This window comes from Heloderma suspectum, chromosome 5 (assembly GCF_057233095.1).
Source record: "Heloderma suspectum isolate Gila_16-S chromosome 5, 16-S_ref, whole genome shotgun sequence".
NCBI lineage: Eukaryota > Metazoa > Chordata > Lepidosauria > Squamata > Helodermatidae > Heloderma > Heloderma suspectum.
The window spans coordinates 195,031,489-195,048,916 of NC_139462.1; the positions used below are offsets into that span (position 1 = coordinate 195,031,489).

General features: G+C 42.0%; 1 protein-coding gene and 1 long non-coding RNA gene across 4 annotated transcripts in view; one reads left to right on the forward strand and one right to left on the reverse strand.

Annotated features, from left to right (window-relative positions):
* The window catches only part of LOC146345014 (uncharacterized), a 48,232-nt gene extending 40,269 nt beyond the window's left edge, over positions 1-7,963 (forward strand). Inside the window, exon 3 of the long non-coding RNA XR_014792398.1 lies at positions 4,496-7,963. This is a non-coding gene — a long non-coding RNA (uncharacterized LOC146345014). The remainder of the gene's footprint in view (positions 1-4,495) is intronic.
* The window catches only part of CDK14 (cyclin dependent kinase 14), a 389,160-nt gene that overhangs the window by 47,388 nt on the left and 324,344 nt on the right, over positions 1-17,428 (reverse strand). The window contains exon 15 of one of the 3 annotated variants that reach the window (XM_084858929.1): positions 6,309-9,006. The exons of the other annotated variants lie outside the window; for them this stretch is intronic. The gene's annotated coding sequence lies outside the window, so the exon portion shown is untranslated. Of the gene's footprint in view, positions 1-6,308; positions 9,007-17,428 lie in introns of those variants that run through there. 3 annotated transcript variants of the gene reach the window in all.

Genomic DNA, 17,428 nt, shown 5'->3' on the forward strand with positions numbered 1-17,428 from the left:
CTGTTTCCCACAGTGGCCAATCTGATGTCTATGGGAAGCCCACAAGCAGGACCTGAGTGCAATAGCTCTCTCCTGCTGCTGCCTCAGTTCCTGGAGGTAGTATATAGACATCATGACCACTAGTCACTGATGATGTTGTCCATGACTTTGTTTAATTCCCTTTTAACGCTATCTAAATTGGTGGCCATTGCCACATCTTGGTATCAGGATCTTGAGTAGCAGGCCTGAGAAACACTTCCCTCTCTCCAGAACTACAGAGTTGCTGTTATACTGGAATAATACTCTGACTCATATAAGCTTCCTATGTACATATGATGAAGGTAGTGCTCAATGTAACATGTCATTCCAGGCCATCTGATTTGCTGGATGAAAGGAATCAATCCTACTTCGGTCTATCCTGTCAGGTCCTTTTATTCTGTCCTCCATTTTGTGCGTGCGTGCGAGTGCGCATGTACACGTATGGGGGAAGCAAAATGAACCTGGGATGGAAGTCCAGCAATGTTTCCTTTCCTGTGGCAGTATAGTCACAAAATTTCACTCCCCATATGTTAAAAAGAAAACCAGTTATGAAATCAACTAGCTAGCTCAACAGCGATCCAGCTTGCTGGTTTGTTTGTATCCCCTATTTAGGCTAAATTTAAGTTATAGTTTAGATTAGAAAATTGATCCAGTTATAATCCTATTTAAGTCAATAACACTACTGCATTGTCTGCAATAGCAGTGGTATCTGTAGTACATACAACATACATAGTTGTATGTACTATGTGCATTATTTTTCCATGGCCCGATATAACGTTTTTAAAAATTACCAACTACCTTACATACCAATCAGGAAATGAGTGACTACAGCATTACTTCTAGAGTTCAACTAAACCAATCAAGATGAAAAAAACTTCACAGTTTCACAGAACTACAGAAAGTCTTAGAGAACACTGTGGGTAGCAATAATTTAGGAGATGCTAGTATTACAAGAAAGGGAGGGAGTTAGATTTAATTGCTTTTACCAAACCCCAAATCCATAATTTTTATTGGGAGACATGGAGTTGTTTGAAAAAAATTTTTTTTTGAAGGCAGTCAAATAACATATTGTAAACCAGAAATGACGTTCTGATTTTATGCAGTCTGCCTATATGCTGAAAGTAAACATGAGCTGGTTTATAATTCAGTCTGTGATGGAGACAGATTCCCCCCCCCTTCCAGCAGAAGCTAAAGGGGGGGGGAGAATCACATCTAGAAATTCCTACCCCTCCTTACTTTATAATGAATGCAACCCATATATACAAGTTTCTGCTGAATTGCTACAATTGCAGAGATAAACCATTTGAGAGTATGTCAGGTTTAATTAATACAACATGACCTGATCATTTCCACAGTTAGGAAGAAAGAAGTTTGCATGCTTTAAATCCAGAGCTCAACCTAAAGATTATGCTAAATTGCTTCATTCACAGTCCACACTTCTCTGCACATGTCAGATGGGCAGCATTTGTCCCCTCTAGTGATAAACAAATTATACATGAAATCAATTCCACTTCACAATAATTTTCCCTACTGGGCATTATCTTTCCTCCTCCGCTCCCTCCAGTTAAGCATGCATCCTGTAACTTGCTAATGAGCTGGGGGCTCTCTGTTCCAGGTGGCACCCCCTGCCTCGAAGTCATGACATTTCCCATTTCGAATGCTGCTGGCATTTTTCGACAGCTCCTGCTAACTAGCCTTTTTGACCTGTGCTAAGAGGAACTCATCTCATTGAATCCTCTAACCTGCCAATCATTCCAGCAAATGATCTTCACAGTCACTCCCAAGGCAGAGGGAAAAAAGAAAGAAACAGAAAGAAAGGAAAAGCTAGCAAGGGAGTAGGCAAGCAAGCTGCCTCTGCAGCTACCTAATGAGAATATTTTAAGTCTTGGAGGCGGCTGAAACAATGAAAAACTGGTGGGAAAATTAGGACAGAACTGAATGCCTGGCCCTGTAATTACTGATTTCTTTCCATCTTGAGATCATGTCAAGAGCAACACCTCTGAGCTGTGCTTTTTAAAACCAAGACAAGTAAAATTAATCATATAAACACAAAAATACATTTCTTTCCTCTGCCACCATCAGTATGCAATTCTCACAAGGTTGCTTAATCAAATGGCATTCTTTACAAAATTAATTAAGAGCTGTAAGCTTGTTAAAATGAATGCTTGCAGCTAGAAATGATTGTGTGGATTTGTGGGGAGGGTTGTAGGTATATCCTAAGAACACCATTTTTAGCCTGTAATAATGGCTCCACACAGACAGGGGTTGGTTTTTTGTTTTTGCATATGAATACTATATATAATTTGCACATTACGTGGCTAACGTCTTGTTGATTAAAAAAGGCATGAAACTTTAGCACAGGCAATTATTAAGTATGCTTCCCTTTCGGTACACGTTTACAAAGTGAGAGGTTTGCCAAAAGAAATTCCAATGTAGCTCAATATTTCAAACTGAACAAGTAACAAAAACACAATTTCAAAAGCTAACATGATGCCAGATTAAAATACTTTTAGTACAAATAGAAAGCATACAATTAGGTGTTTTCTTTGTATCACTGCATCACTTGACTGCATAAAGTTACAATTTTTTAACTAAAGAGAGAATCCAATTGCTCATTCATGGCATTACTGTATATTAAGTATGGTCATCTAGTGATATAGCCATTTTTTAAGCTGTTCACATTTCCAAAATTCTGTTTTAACCTCATCAATACTTGAATCAGGATCACAAGATACTGGGTTGGATCCAGACATTTATACTTCGAACAGACCCACTGAAGTCAATGGGACTTTACTTATGATTAACTTAAGTCTTATTGATTTCAATGGGTCTACAAGTATGACTAAGGGTTGTATCCAACTGTGTCCATCCACAGGGAAAAGGACAACACTGGTGGAATGAATTTCCCTTCCCCACTGCACCCCCCAAAAAATTGTCTCTAGAGGGTTGGGGGACCCTCAGGAGAAGATTTGGGGAGTCTAGGGGGAGGAGAGGAAGAGAAAGTCCAGTTGTGCGAGAGGTCAGCTCACACAACTTTGAATGAAGCCCTACGGCTGGATCTAATCCACTGATTGTAAACTAGAAGGATTTTTACCAGCAGCTCCTACACATCAGCACAGAGTATCTTTTTTATTGTGCCAGGATAACGGATATTTTAAATTTTAATTCAGGATTCCGAATTTTGTATCTGTCCCTCCCCACCATCCATTAGACCTTTAATTATATTTTAATTTTATGTGAGGACAGAAACAACAGCCTCGTATAACCAAGTCATGCAGTTTGAACTGGTGCCTAAATATGTCAGCACTGAAAGGCAAGATTTTCCCTGCAGCTAAGAATGTTTAATTCCTCATTAACCTCTGTGGGTCTTGCACACAGTTATCAGACAGCTGAACTGAGTCAGTCCTTAGGGTGTTTAGTTTTCTTTGTTTCATGGACTGCTTCAGTCACTGTACATGATATATCAATATTTCAGTTGTAAATCTTTTAAAAGCTCTTGTTCATAAAACCAGTCCTGGAATATAGTGTCAGAGGCTTTCAACTAACAGTAAACTTTACCTCAGAACTCCACCAAAGCTACAAATTATTTATTAATTTTGAAAATCTGTAAATTATGCCTCCAAGACAATGCCTTCATTGGTTTTGCTGTCTCTGTAGGTTACAGGCCATGTGTCAGAACTAAAGCTCTCTGCTTTGTCTGGGAATCTCAGTTTCTCCCCTTCAAAGATCCCACCTCCTCTCCCTGCCCCAGACAAAGCCTAGCTAAGGGATCATGTGACACAATAATCCAAAAATAAAAGAAAAGAGGTAACGGTCTATGGGAGAAATGGGATGGTTCAGAATTTCTTCTGCATCTCCTTTTAGTCATTGTCATTAAGACATTGTCCTCCATGTATTCAAATGTCATTCTAGACTAGCAGCCCACTTCAACTCAGTCTTTTATACTCAGTTTTATGCTCATTGGCAGACCAAAAAGATTGTTTACTGGGAATCTGCTGCTATCTTAGTATTACTCATACAGTGGACATAGAGAAAGGAAAATCCCATCTTTGGTATCCCAAATTCAGAAGCCATCATACAAGATGAATTGTGCATGATAAGAACCTTAATACTACCAATATCTAACATGCTCTGTTAACTAAGATCCTTAAATTAAAATATTATCCATTAAAATGATAATATACATAGCTGAGGTTAGGCATTCAACAAAAGATGCTTTGCTCTCATTCAGGTCCACATCTTTACACTAACAACCCTTACATTTCTTAAAGCAAGGGGAAGGATTAAACTCTCTTAATTCCCAAGAAGTTCCTCTTGTCTGCTGTCAAGTATAGCAAGTCACATGTGATTTGCAAAGGGAAAGTTCAGACTGTGCTGTAGTATGAAAAAAAATCAAATTATCTCGCTGAGGCAAAGAAGAGAGAGGAGCCTGCGGAGAGCAGAAGTTTTGTTTGTTGATCTTGTTCTCCATTAAAAGGTAAAGGTGTCCCCAACCAGTCGTGTCCGACTCTAGGGTGCGATGCTCATCCCCGTTTCTACGCCGAAGAGCCAGCGCTGTCTGAAGACGCTTCCGTGGTCATGTGGCCGGCATGACTGAACACCGAGGTGCACGGAACGCTGTTACCTTTCCCGCCGAAGCGGTACCTATTTATCTACTTGCAATTTCTTGCTTTCGAACTGCTAGGTTGGCAGGAGCTGGGACTGAAGACGGGAGCTCACTCCGTCACACGGCACTCGGGTCTCGAACTTCTGACCTGCCGACCTTCCAGTCCGCAGTTCAGCGTCTTAACCACTAAGCCACCGCGGTCCCCACCACTAAGCCACCGCGGCCCCCTGTTCTCCATTAGACAATGCAAAATTAGGGGTATTTGAGAATGGACTTCCCATGTTCAAGACCAAGCATACTGCACTGCATACCATACTTTCAAGAAAACTTTTGTCAAACTTATATAATGAAACATGCTCATGATTTTACATTCTCGGGTATTTTAACCCTTTTGCCTAAAACTTGAGATTTTCTGTGATCCCATAAAACCCTATAATATCAGATGCTCATGTATATATCACTCTAGGTTGCAAGAATACAGTTCATTCAGCCTTAACACTATAATACCCACAATTCAGTATAATCACAAGTGAGAATACATGCATGAATATATTTAGCCCCTTTAAATAAAGTAAGCCAGAAAAGAAAAGAAAAGAAATAATAAGCAGTCAAAATTTCAGTCAGCAGACAGAGCTTCTGCTTGGAGCCAAGAAAAACTCGTTTAGCACTGGACTACTCTTCAGATATTACTCTAGTGATAATGTGATTGAAAAAAAAAAATGTTACATCTGTACACTATGGCACCATTCACACATTACAGTGGCAAATCTTGGGTTAATTACCCCACGATTTGCTGTAGTATGTGCTTGGTGTGTGCCACTGTCATTTTGAATATGCAACATCTGATCGGCCAGATCAGAGGTTATTCCATGACATACAAACGCAGACACTTTCGGTTAATCCTGATTTCAACAGTTTTTAGGTTAACTGTGGGTTGTTAAACCCACGATTAACCCATAGTGTCTAGGTTCACACGTCATGGAATAACCTCCAATTGGGCTAACTGGAGGTTGCATATTTAAAACGGTGGTGGCATATGACCCTGGCTGTTATTACATCTGAACCAGGGCTATAAAATGCACCCCCTTTCATGTGAAGCCTCAAGATCTCAGAAATGAGCAATGGAGAAAGAGGGCACAAATTTATGGATTGTAATCCAAGTTATTAACATATGAAGCTGCTTTATACCAAGTCAGACCACTGGTCCATCTGACTCAGTATTATCTTCTCTGACAGTAGCTCTTGAAGATTTCAGTTTGGGGTCTTTTCCAACCCTGGTAGCAAACATCATTTAAATGTAGATACTAGGGGTGAAACCCATGACCTTCTGCTTGCAAAACATGTGGTCTATCATTGAGCTATATGCAAAGCAAGCATGGTGGCTGGGTGGAAACGGTCTATGAAACTAGGCATCTAACAATTATCTTTATTTTTAAGCTCCTTATCATTAAAACAATCCAAATGGTTCCACACCAATATTGGTGTGTTTGTGCATGTTCTAAATTACTGTTCTTTCACTCAATTTACTTCATGGATCTGTTGGCATGATATGCCATATTGAACTAGGTTCCTTTGTAATTTGCTGGTACAGACTAACATGACTATATTTCTGGAATTTGTGCAAAATGTGTTATATTTTAGATTACTAATTCATATTATTTGGTTTTCTTCTTAGATTCTTTTTCATTCAGATTCTGTACACCATATTTTTGAAATGTTAACAGATTGTTTTCAGTTCATTTAATGGCCAAATCCAATGCTATCTTTATACCTCTTCAGAAGTCAACTCTCAGAAAAATGCATCACTCTTACCTTTGCTGACCTCTAATCTGTTTGTGTAGCCACTTACTTGAACAACAGACAGGGGACAGGATTGAGCCAAAGCTAATTTCTTTTCTCACTGATGTCAATGGGAGAGATTTAATCATGTGGTCTGACTTGGTAGGCTAGCTGATGCCATGAACCTGACCACAAAGAAAGTTGGAAAAGGCGATATCTTTTATATAGATATCAAAAGCTTGTCATAGGTTCAGGGCTCCTCAGCACCTGATTCACTGTATATTTCAATATCACTAGCTGAGTATAAGAAGTAGTTTCAGTAAAAGTAATTTCAGTAGCTAATGAAATTAGTATGTAATGTCATTGGCAGTGATTAATGCAAATACAAAGGTCCGAATAACCAAAGGCCTGCTACAATAAAGAACTGATGCCAGAAATTCTAAACAACTTACCACTTAAATTTCTTGAGATGCCTCTGCACTAGCTAGGAAGCCATCCTTGCAGACTACCATACTACCTTGCAAACAAGCATACACTTGTCCTGCACTAGCAAATTTGTGGACTGGCAGATAGCAGTGGAGGCGGAAGGACCATATGAATAAGCACTATAGGAAGCAGAAATGCTTTAAAAGAATCCCCAAATCCAACAGTTACAGCAATCTGGGAGTAAGCTACTTGTTCCAAGGCATAGGATTATGTAGGCAGGGACCTTTGTGATGGCCTGCATGCTGTGCATCAATTTCATGTAACATAAGAATACTGGACCCGCTAATGGCATCACATCTATGTGATTTGATACAATGTGGAATTGCATTTACTGCCTCCATTACATTTAACCACAGCAACTAATATAAATCTTGTGCTTCAAGATGAGAGTATAGCTGCATTTGATATGCATAATAATTAGGATATTTTTCTATTGGTTTAATGCCTTTGATGCTAACAAAAGAGACAGTAGTAATACATCTTTGGAACCATTTTACTGCTGACAGTTTGAAATTAGGGCTCTAGAAATGCTAATAGCATCCAAAATAAAGCACACTGTGAGATCCCAGGTTATTTCCTCCTCTCTAATTTAATGTTTTACAAAATGAATGCAACAGTTTCAGCTACATTTAACATTTCTGCTATGGGATTGTAAGGCTTGGACTGCTTTCAGCTGCCCACCACAACTACACCTTATTAGCCTTTCCGGTAGTGCCTATTTATGCAGATGCAGCATCAGTGAAATAATTAAAGGAACACTCAACATTCATGAGTAGATATCCTTTGGAAAGAAGATACAAGAGAAATTTCGACTTGTACAATACATGTTCAATAGTGAAATCTCCATCTTCTTGATTACAACACACACACACACACACACACACAGTTTGCCTCACTTTAATTTTCCAAAGCTATATTTTTAAAAAGCTGGTCAAGCATTGTACTGTTTATACTTGTTATTCTTCCCATGTAGAAATGTTGTACTTTTACACCAAACTTGGAAATTATGATGAGAAAACTTGGAACTTATGCCGTAAGTTGATTGCAATGTTTAATTATATTAACAAGTACAGTATCAAAGTGTGGCTCATTGGTACCAAGGCTTAGTCTCATAAAACCCGTTCATGCAGACTGACTCCACTATAATGACTGAAGTGCTATGACCTAGTATTAGTCAAAACCGGAACAAATGACACAATATTTAAGCTGTTCCAGGCAATTCAATGGTGATGAGACACAAAGGTTAGAAAGAAACAAGGAGGTAAGGAATTAGAATGACTTTTCAATAACCTTTTGACACAAGACGCTGCTGGACTATGGCATCCCCACAGCTTTACTAAAGAAAAGCTTGCACAAATAATGTAGTTACACAGGACTGCTGGGAAAAGTGCCTTACACAGTTTGCAAAGCCAGAGGTGAACAGATATGCTAGTAAATGCTACCAAGGAATAGGAAAAATATTTCAGTTACTACACTGCCAATGACATATATGCAAACTAGCCAACAAAGAAATTAGAAACTTCTTTTAACAGGACATCCCCAAATGAAGTTTGGATATTACCATGCTAATCCTTTAGCAGTTTTGCTGTCATAGTGATAATTATATTCCCCACTAAAAATGATACACAACTGAGTAATAATATTGCACAACCGCATCTCTCTGCCCACACCTGTGCCAATTTGAAAAGAGAATGGACACAGCACAGAGTAGCGCTCCGAATGAGAAACCAAACACAGCATTCCATAATCAAGCTCAGACATAAAGCTTTGATTAGAAACTCATCTCATGCCAATCACATTTCCAGAATGAGATCAAAATAAGGACATTTGTTAATAAATGCTTAATAATAATAGGCCTTTGTCCTGGAATCTGTGTGACCTAATAAACTGAGAGTCCCTATGAGTGTATTTCAGAGTGATTTCCCCACATAGCTGAGAATAATTACTACCTGCCCACATGCATATAGAGTTAGGGGGCAGTATTTTCAGGTTAGAAGATAGGCCAGTGGGCTTACGTCCCATCGCTTCCCTTTTTACAAATTAACCACCATTTACACTGAAGTTTGTGTTCTTTATTTTTTAACATTCTCATCAGAAGCAGTTGCTTGCATTTCCATCTGTGGAGATAAAAGATGGGAGATCCTGAGTTGTTCAAGAGCTATCAAATGAACTCATGGCTAAAGAGGAATTTCAACCTACACTTGCCAGATCAATATCATCTGACTTTTATATATAAATGTAACAGACTATCTTTTTGCCTTATATGGCCTTGAAGCTCCACTTTTTATATATTTATGTGCAAGCTAAGGAGAACACCAAGTATATGATGAAGTGGGCTCTAGTCCATAAAAGCTTATGTCACAATGAATCTGTTAGTCTACAATGTGCCACAAGTACATTTCTGAGTTTATCCATATTTTTTATTATTGTGCATGAAGATGTTACTTCCAGTAGTTACTAACTTATCCTTTATTAGATGTGCTCATTCAGGCTGTAGTTTTAATGACACAGAGAGTAAGGCAAGGGCTATTTAAGGCATTATGCTGTTGCTAAAGGTAAAGGTGTTCCCAACCAGTCGTGTCCGACTCTAGGGTGTGGTGCTCATCTCCATTTCTAAGCCGAAGAGCCAGCGCTGTCCGAAGATGCTTCCGTGGTCATGTGGCTGGCATGACTGAACACCGAGGTGCATGGAATGCTGTTACCTTTCCCGCCGAAGCGGTACCTATTTATCTACTTGCAATTTCTTGCTTTCGAACTGCTAGGTTGGCAGGAGCTGGGACTGAAGACGGGAGCTCACTCCGTCACGCGGCACTCGGGTCTCAAACTGCTGTCCTGGCGACCTTCTGGTCTGCAGTTCAGCGTCTTAACCACTAAGCCACCGCGGCCCCTTATGCTGTTGCTACCAGAATACAATCTCTTCTCTCTGTAGCAAATGGACTATTTCCCATTTGCACACATCATTCCCCTGCCCCCACCACCTTTACAGGATATAGGAAAAACAATATGGCATGTTTTATGGCATGTTGTCATATGTGAATGATCAGACAGAATACCTAGTTTGCTGTGAGTAAGCATGTATTGAACCTGCTATCATTAAATAACAGAGGTTATTATTAATCATTAAATAACACAGACAGCGACTACTGCGCTAGGATTGGACACATTGTTGCTGATGGACATCCATACTTAGGCTATCAAACCAGATGGATTCCCAAGAATTAAGTCATATTTTTAAAAGCTGTTTAATTTGGAGAGTGGGAGGTTGGACCTTAGGAACACAAAAGATAATTAGAGGGAAAATGTTTGGGGTATTAACCCCCACCTCCATAAATTCTGCTAGTTTTGTGTGATGTTTGCAAACCTTTGGGACAAACACATTTAACGTTTACTTGCAAGGGCTGATGTGTCACATTAAACAGGTGAAGCTGAAGAGATGCCTGCAGGGACACTGCTTCAAGGAAACGCAAGGATTAGCTGTTACTCAATAAAGATGTAAACAAGCCATTTCTGAAGGCAGCTTGATTTTTTACATTGTAAGATCTTAAATGGTTTGCTGTAGAGAAACATGTGAAATAATTGGGACAGGCTGACATCTGATGACTTACAAGCTGGCAGGGTTTGTTTATTCTTTCATAAAAATGTTAACCAATATAAATAGTAATTTTACAATATAATAAACTGTTTCTTTTTGACTGAGGGTAGAGAGATTAAGCACTCTTCTAAATGAATGTCTCCCAGTAGTTACTCAGATAAATCATGAGTATTAAGCAATTTGCAAAAGAATTTTTTATTTAAAAAAATATCATGGCAGGAATGCACGATTGGAAATTATGAGTCTTATGAACAATGGAGTTGGTCAATGAAGGTGTCAATGTGACACATACAGATACTTTTGGGGTACCAACTGTACAAACCTAACAAAACAAAAACAAAATACTGGATAAATTCACACATTTTAGGCCAGGGATAGGTAAGATTTTTGGGCCCACTGGCACATTTAGCAATTTGAGAAAATGTCCCAGGCACCACCACAAAATGGGCACCTGCCATCTTTATTTCCTAAGAATGTCTGTGAGTCCCACATGTGGCCCAGATGCATTCATGAGAAAAGAAGATGGGAGCAGCTAGAGGCCCTCACTTTGCTTTGAAGTGATCCCAGCTGCCAGTAAAACAGGTTATTTTAAAGAAAGAAAAGTAGGAGGAGTAGGGCACCTCAACAGGTGCCAAGACAGGTGTCCAAGGATGCACTGGTGCCCATGCTAACCATGTCAGCTACCACTGTTTTAGGACATCCTTCGTCCTTCAACAACTGGGAATGGAAAATGGACATCAGGGAATGAGTATTCCAAACCCTTATCCATTCTCCCATTGCAATAATGGAAACTAGTGTAATGGATGGAGTTCTGGTCTTGAACTGGGTTCAAATCCCCATGAAGCTCTCTTGGTAACCTAGGTAAGTCTAACAAAAACTGCAAGATTGTCATGAGGATAAAACTTTATATATACCACTCCAAATTCCTTGAAGACAGAATGGGAAATCTATGCAATAGATATTCTATTTATGTCCACATGCAATTGACAGGAAGCAGGATTCGTCTTCATACATGGAGGTAACTTGTTGGGATATTGCTGTATAGGGGAGGGGAGTCTGTCATTTTCTTAAAAAAAAAAAAAAAGGAATTACATTATAGCTCCCACACTGGAGCAGTACAGGGATTGAATGTAGCCTCTGAAGTAGAAAAATCAATATATAAAAAATAAACTTAAAAAAAAGATCATAAGCTCACATTGGGAGGAGGGGGGTTGTTGCTGCTCATCATCAGTAATGCCATAGGCAGGATCTGAGACTCTTGCTCAGCCACATTCCACACAGCAATTGCAATCTCCAGTGACCTATCTGGATGGAGAATTAGCTGCGTATTCCAGTGATTATATATTGTGGTTTGTCTGCTGGGGAAATGCAATATCCATGAAACAGAGCACTTTCTGACAAATGATGTTTAGATCATGTGCTGAAACAACTATATTTGATAGTCTGGAAAGCACCAAAGCTGGAGTTGTCCCAAGTTTGCCTTCTTTTGTCAAGGTGATACATTTTAATGTTCAGCCTCAACAGTTGCAGGCAATTATCCTGAAACCTTTCGCTCAAAACTTGTCAAGGAAACTCTCATGTTCTATATTTCAACCTATGACAAGCACAGGCTTCTGTATTCAACCAATACATTTTCAGACAACCTCAACTGGGCAGTTTCTTGTTTGCAACTTTTTCTTACAGGCCTAATTTAGCACTCCTCAAACACTTTATGTCTACCATTCAGTTACATCAAACACTGAAGACCAGCATTAGCACACCTCAACAAATTATATTCTGATGTCCTCTACTCCTGCAAAGCTCACACTGTCTTTCCCTCTTGATTTTTGGGGGCCACTTATGCTGTTAGCAGCCTACCATCATAAGAACCTTTGGAAGCTGCTGCTACCACTGTTTAGCTATGTCAGGAATGAATCTGAGTGTGTGGAGATAGCTAGCAGCTCAGATTCAGAATGGGAACAGCCAGAACAGGGGGAGGCTCCCTCCTCAGTGAGCTCAGATATGGCAAGGCCTTCTTCCCAAGACCTTGGCTCACAGATGGCACAGCCTGAACGCCCCCCCCTTTCCTCCTCCATGCGAACCCAGGTTTTGGGGGAGGAGGAGAGTGAGGGGCATGACTTGAGGGATGCTAGGGTCCGTCGCAGAGCGAAGCGGGAAAAGTTAGAGGCGGAGCTCAGATACTCCACCAGGTTGGCTATGCGTGAAAGCCTACGTGGGAAAAAGCCACCGTACGGGAGGGGCATCGCTCTGAAGCTAGTCTGGCTGAGAAGTTCTTGTTCAGACTGCTGGCAACTTCTCTAACTTCCACTTCGGCTCCTCTATTGAGATTCGTAATTGTGTGGAGTAGCTGTTTTCTTTGTAGTCTGAGAGTTTCCTAGAATTTGCATTTGTAAGGAAGCGAGTCCTTAACGAATAGTGAGCCTGAAACCTGGCATTCTGGAGTGTGTTGATTCTGGAATGTGAAGAGGGAGGACAAAGGAACGTGACAAGCTATGTCAAAAACAATGTGGGATTACTGTAGGGTTGGCGGAGAATTTCTCCCCGAAACTTCAGGGGGCCGAGCGCCAACGTGTTCGGCCCCCCGAACAAGTTTCGGGGAGAAATCCTCCGAACCCCCCCCCTGCCGCCCCCCCCCCCCGGGACGGGACTTACCTTCACCGAATGTCCCTCCCGGTGGCGGGTCCGGCCGGCGGTTCGGCGGGTGTTCGAGCGGGGCAGGAGCGGCAGCCGGTCTTTCGACCGGCTGCCGCCACCGCCATTGCAATCAAAGAAAAAAAAAAAGCCCCCTGATAGGCTACGTGACGATTCACGTAGCCTATCACGGCTAGATGTGCAAAGTCAGCCGTGATAGGCTACGTCAATCGTCACGTAGCCTATCACGGGTGACTTAAAAAAAAAAAAAAGCGTGTATGGATAATGGCGGCCCCCATAGGGAGCCACCATTCCCGTTCCTTATTTGGTCGCTGTAGTCTACGTAAATGTTTACGTAGACTACGGCAAAAATAAGGGCAACGCTATTTGCATTGCCCTTATTTTTGCCGTAGTCTACGTAAACATTTACGTAGACTACAGCGACTAAATAAGGAACGCGAATGGTGGCTCCCTATGGGGGCTGCCATTAGCGTATGCGCTTTTTTTTTTTTTAAGTCACCCATGATAGGCTACGTGACGATTGACGTAGCCTATCACGGCTGACTTTGCACATCTAGCCGTGATAGGCTACGTGAATCGTCACGTAGCCTATCAGGGGGCGTTTTTTGTTGTTGTTTTTTTAAACTTTCGCGTTCGCGGCCGGGCAAGGCAGGAAGCCTCCTCCCCGGCCTGAAGTTCGGCCGGGGCGAGGCAGGAAGCCTCCCCCCCCGGCCTGAACTTCGCGGGGGGAGCAGCGAAGCTCCTCCCCCCCACCGCGAACGTCCTTCGACGACAGGTAAGGGACTTTCGTCCACCCCTAGATTACCGTTGTCCAGTTTTGTAATATGGATCTCTGTACAGGGAGGAAGAGGAAAGGTTGCTTGCCTATAACTGTGGTTCTTTGAGTGATCATCCGTGAACTCACATATATGGGATTATGTGCCTGCACAGAATAGTCATTTGGAACATTCTAGAGCTAAACAGAGTTTTAGGCTGAAGCCCTGCCCATCTCCTCTGCGCACACTCTGGGTGTAGCTCCTGCCTGCCTCTCAGTTCCAAGTCAGCCACAGCAGAGGAATAAAGGAGGTCAAAGTAGGGAGGAGGGTGGGTTCTGTGAGTTCACAGATGACCACTTGAAGAACTACAGTTTCCAGTAAGCAACCTGTCCTCCTTCTTCATGGTTTCTGTGACTCACACATATGGGTGACTGAAAAGCAAAAGACTTACTGGAGGAGGGAGATGTCACACCAGAATTGAGGAAAAGGACCACTCTGCCAAAAGCCACATCAATGCAAGCTCTAATATCCAGGTGGTAATATTTGATGAAGGTAGAGGGCTGAGCCCAGGTCGCTGCGCTACACAGCAGTGGAAGTGAAATACCTCTGAGGAAAGTGGCAGAGTATGCTATGGCTCTAGTTGAGTGACCCTGTACTTGTAGGCGGGGGGGGGGGCAGTTGATAGGTGAGAAGTGTGGCTCAAACCACCCATTTGGCGAAGCACTGAGTTGACACTGGCTGAACCTTTTTGGGTCCCAAGTGGCAGATGAATAAATGGGTAGATTTCCTAAAGGATGATGTTCTATGGATGTAGAATGAAAGTGCCTTTCTGACATCTAGGGAATGAAGCTTGACATCCATCAGGGAGGTAGGTTGAGGAAGGAAAGTTGGTAGTATGATATGCTAAGTTAAACAAAGTTGTGAGACAACCTTTGGAAGAAGGGAGCAGTCTGGGTGTAGCGTTACTTTGTCCCTATGAAAAGTGAGGAACAGTTGTCTTAGAGCACATAATTCATTCACTCTTCATGCCGAAGTAATAACAGTGAGGAAAACCACTTTCATCATGTGGCGCCTACAGTCGGCCATGGCCATAGATTCAAAGGATTTGGCCGTTAATTGAGCCAGTACCACTGACAGACTCCAGGCCAGGACCAGAGGGGAGGCTGATGGATAGAGGTTAAGAAACTGTTTAACATAAGGGTGTGAGAAGAGAGGGAAACCTTCAATATTGTCATGATTAGCTGATATGGCTTCTAAGTAAACTTTGATAAGAGGAATGGGCTAAAACTCTATATTTCAAAGAAAGAAGAAAGTCCAACATAATTGGTAAGCCACAGGATTTTGGATCCTGTTCTGCTGGCGTGACAAATTCAAAAAGCCCTTCCAATTGGTAGCATATAGGCCCAGGTGGACTGTTTGTTTGAAGCAGTCATTTCTTCCAGGACCTTGTTGGAGAATTGGTGAGGTTGCCCACTTTCCATGCAGTGAGACATAGGGCCTCCAATGTTCCCATTGGTCATTGTGAGGAGTTCCAGGAAGTGAGGGATACAGAAAAAAGTGTGATCGGACAAGAGAAGTGTTACAAACCAAGTTTGCTTTGGCCACCATGCAATTATCAAGATGCAGTGAGCACCATTGTTCTGTATCTTGTTTACCATTCATGTGACTAGAAGGAAAGGGGGGGATGTGTAGGTTAGAGTGCCTCACCAGTGAAGAAAGAAAGTGTCTCCCAGAGAGTCTGGGTCATGACTAGCTCAGCTGCAGAAAGACTGGCATTTCATATTCAGTGCTGTAGCAAACAGGTCAATAGCTGGGGTGGTTCACATGTCGAAGATTTCTAGTGTGACTGTTGGAGAGAGCTCCCACTTGTCAGGGGTGATTCCTGACCTGCTGAATGAGTTGACAAGAGTGTTGGACATTCTTGTGAGGTATATGGCGATGGGGGCAATGTGGCAATGTATGCACCAGTCCCAGAAATTGAGGCTGAGTTGAAGGAGGGGAAGGGATCTCGACCTGCCCTGCTTGTTTATATAGAAGACAACCATGGTATTGTCTGTTGTGATTTGGATGGATCATCCCTTGAAGGAAGATTTAAGATCCCCCATAGAGCTATGGTAACAGTGGGAAGCTTGAGATGACTGATGTGTAGGGTTCTCTCCAGATGGGACCACAGCCCCCTGATCATGAGAGAACCAGTGTGCTCCCCAGCTGTGGTGAGTGTTAGGGGATGGATGGGAAGTCCAGAAGTTGAGCTCCCATAAGAGGTGTGTCAGAACCACCAGTGCAGGGAATACCAGACTGAATCGGGAAGAGATAAGAGATGAGTCTGGGAGGTCTGTTTCTGGGTTGAAGATCTGTAGGAACCACAACTGGAGCAGCCTCATATGGAGGCATGCTAATGGAGTTACTGAGGTAGTGAAGGCTATGAGCATTGGATACTGGTTGCTCAACACTGGGGGGCAGCCTTTAGTTCCCATATGAGGCCTTGTAGGGTGTCTGCTCTGTCCTCTGGTAGGTAGGCACAGGCTTGAATGGAGTCAAGAAGTGTCCCTATGAATTGTCAGTTTTGAGATTTGATGACACATGATTTTTCTTCATTGACCTGCAGGCTGAGAGATTCCAGAAGTAATAGGACATTATTGATGTTGGTGCTGCGGCAGTGGTGAGACGTTGCTATGAAGAGCCAGTCACTATGTATGGAGAAGCGACAATCCCTTGAAATCTCAGATGTGCTGCCACTACTGCCACACACTTTGTAAAGACTCTCGGAGCTGTGGCTAAGCTGAAAGAGAGAACCTTGAACTGGAAGAGTGTGTTGCCCGAGGTGAATTTGAAAAAGAGTCAAGAAGCAGGGTGTATTGCGCGATGTGGAAGTAAGCATCGCAAAGATCTATTGCTACAAACCACTCACCCCAATGCAGGAGGGGAAGAATGGAGGAGAGTATATCCATCCTGAATTTCTTTGGGTGAATGTAGTGGGTTTAAATCCCAAAGGTTGAGTATAGGTCAAAGGAAATCAGCTTGGAAAATCATTGCAAGGTTTTTAACATCTTCCAGAGATGGCTTTCCCCTGGAAGAACTGTTGGTAAGCTGCCATGCATGCCTTGTAGTTCCCCACATGGAGTGATAGGGCTGCAGAGGAATAAATCCTGCATCCCACTGAATCTAATTTCCTTCCCTCTGAATTCATAGAGGCAGAGTGAGGCTTTTGTCTAGTCTTTGATTGGGATGCTTCTATTACTCTGGAGTTTGGTGTGGGGTGTTTGAAGAGGAAGAAGCAGTAATCCTCTCGGACGCTATATAAATTTTCTATTTCTCTAGACATGGGCAGGAGAATAGAAGATTTCATCCAGGGTTGTTTGATGACATGCAGTAAAGTTGGAAGCATCAGGATAAACAGTGGTGGAGCTAAATCTGGTTGTACTCTTTTAAAGACTGGATCTGAGACCAGGACCAGTGGGACCTTAATCTCTACCCCTAGAGATTTTGCCATTCTGAGGATTTGTTCTGTTATATAGCCTTATGTTATCCAACGGGGAG